Source organism: Nelumbo lutea, chromosome 3, assembly GCF_056320005.1.
Source record: "Nelumbo lutea isolate HS-2025 chromosome 3, American lotus-T2T, whole genome shotgun sequence".
Classification (NCBI taxonomy): domain Eukaryota; kingdom Viridiplantae; phylum Streptophyta; class Magnoliopsida; order Proteales; family Nelumbonaceae; genus Nelumbo; species Nelumbo lutea.
Window position 1 is genome coordinate 41,484,022 of NC_142686.1, and position 2,902 is coordinate 41,486,923.

Genomic DNA, 2,902 nt, shown 5'->3' on the forward strand with positions numbered 1-2,902 from the left:
GAAAAAAGACATCAATAAATTAATATGTAAGCAATAATTGTACTTTTTAAATAATTAAAAAAATATTATTTTAAATATTATTTTATTGATAAAATTATTAAAAAAATTAATATTTAAATAATGAAAAAAGAGTAGAGAAGGAGAACCATCGGATTTGTGCTATAATTAATTTTAAAATTTATTATTTTATTGATAAAATATTAAAAATTATAAAATTTAAAATAATTCGACCAATATAACATAAGTACATTACACTGAAACCTTCCCATTAACTATACACACCATAGTGTGGGTCATTCACGACAAAATACTATAAATAATAATTTGGGGTGTGGTCCATCTCTATCCGTACTATTTTGTAAACAATCCCCAGACATAGCAAAACACCATATTTTATCGTGTATAGGACAAAGGTCCCGTCCACAATATTTACACACTAGGCCACCTTACCCACACCTTCCCGTAAAACATTATAGCCACACTGATTCAAGTGAGCTTAAGATTCGGTTAACCTGATTCAACTGCTTTGAGTCTCTCCTGATAAGCTATTTAAATATGTTGTAACATTGATACACACGATAACAAAAAAATTGGGTGTTTTTTTGTTTTTTTCTTTTTTTTAGAACCCTAGCAAATGCTACCCAAGTGGTCAAAATTTAAATAGCACCCAACATCAAAATTATGAAAAACTCAATGGAAACATAGTAACATCTCTACGCCTCTGTTATGGGATTGTCGAACACGACATCCTTTCCTGAAAGCTTCCTGTAAACTGCTGTAAAAGTTTCAAGCTTGTATTCTGTGTTGTTCCGTTCCTTAGGGTCAAGCAAAATCTTCATAATTTTGGAACCATCAATGCGGTATCTAATCCGCTTCCCCACGATCTCAGCTGGATACACGATATCCTCCAACATGGCATCATGCACAGCGGTAAGTGTGCGGCTACGGGGCCGTTGCACAGCAGAGCCTTTCTTCGGGGGCCTCAATATCCTTCTGGTTGCAATGAGGATTACGTCCTTTCCACTGAATTTCTTCTCCAGTTCCCTTACAAGTCTAACGTGAATTTTGCAGAAAGGTTTTCTCAATCGGTACTCGGTAGGGAACATGGATAACAACAGCTTTCCGGTTGCCAGAAACATCAATTTGGACTGCAGAATTGATGTAAAAATGCTTGAGATCACTTTTAAGCTCCTGGTTGGTATTCTCCAAATCAAACAGTGACTGTGCAACTGGCTCCTCAAACTCAGAAGGTTCAGCTTCCTTGTCCTTCTGGATCTTCCTCCTTGCTGTATACATCTTGACTGATCTCACTTACTGCCGCTGGAGGCTCGACCTGAAAAAAGCCTTCACCTCTATCTCGCAGACATCCAAAACTTCCAAACTCATATGATTTTATCTTGGTGATTTTTTAAACTGATATATCACATCCCGTATCGAGTGTATCATGTAAATACTTTAATCGGCTGAAACACAACAATTACTATAACTTTCTAAAGATTGGTCTTACATGAATAATTTATAAATCATGTTCATGAAAAATCTAGAGAGCCCAAATTGGTCGTCTGTCATTCATTTGAAGAATTGTCCCCTTCAGCCTCTTTGAATAATTTATCGGGACAGCTTCAAATCAATTAAATCAACTTAGCGGAAATCTTCAGCTCAACCATTTTCAACGGGCCGTCAAATAACTGACTGACAGCTGATTTGGGCTCTCCAAATTTCCAACCTAAGCTGTACATGTGAGATTCACCTGGGAGAGTCAGAAACCGCTGTGCTTCAGCCCTCCCAAACGGACACCTAGAGGTTTACTTCTTCTGTGTGCAATGGAAAAGAAAAAAAAAAAAAAAAGATTAACAGGATCCTTTATCTGTAGTGATTGCACATGTCTCCTCATCCGATTGGCATTCTTTTAAAAGTCCGACCTGGAATTGCCTCAGTCAGCTATCCAGTTTACCGATTCAGTGGTTCAATACTTCAATTGAGTGGTTTTCTTGTTCAGTTGTTCTAATGTTTAAAACAGTCCAAATCTCTAGATCGGGTCCATTGCCTGGTTCACCCGTTCAGCCATTTGGATCAACACGTACTGGTTAAGAGTCAAGTGTTGGTCTCACATGAGAGCGCAATTCACCAAAATCCGGGTTATAAATATCATTCCTCACACCACCTTGTACAGGGTATAGACATCTACATCCCATTTGACAGTATGACACCAATCCAAGGAAAAGATACATAAGAAGTTAAACATCTTTTCCCCTTTAGATATCTTAAAAATGATAAGTTGGTAATGGGATTAGATTTGTTTTATGTTTTATTCAAATTCCAGGGTAGCTTGTGTAAGGGGAAAATCTATGATGCGGATGGTACCCGAAGAGCTTTGTTCAATCAAAACTTACCCATAAATTTTGATAAATGTCATTTGATTGGTTAATATGTTTATGATGCCGCTGTTGATTGGTCACAAGTTTTTAGATATGATATCTTTTCGATATCATAGAGGAAGGAGGGAAGGAGATGACTCCAACCTAATCTAGGAGTTGAGGACCTTGAGTGGGGTTGGGTTTGGATTGAGGTTTTTGTTTTGTGATAACCCATACCTATGGCACACAATTGAATACCTACTTGTGGAATCCAATGATAAAAAATGCACTGACAACACATAGAAAGTATGATTTATCCAACACATAAAAGTGTATTTGTTGAATCCAATTGATTCGTTTCTTTTCTTTTTTAGGATTTTGAGAGGGGGAAATTGCCAATGCGATTTTGGTTCAGATTTGGGGGGTTTATAGAAAATTTATTTTCTCTATCCATCTCCTAGGTAGGGCTGTTCATAAGAAGGCCCAACTTGACCAAACCGACCAACCCGGACCGACCCAACCCGAGTCGGCCGGGTTTTCATCAG

General features: G+C 37.4%; 1 pseudogene; it reads right to left on the bottom strand.

Annotated features, from left to right (window-relative positions):
* Positions 1-638: 638 nt before the first annotated feature.
* LOC148864481 (small ribosomal subunit protein eS7 pseudogene) lies at positions 639-1,414 on the bottom strand (annotated as a pseudogene).
* Between the last annotated feature and the right edge of the window lie 1,488 nt (positions 1,415-2,902).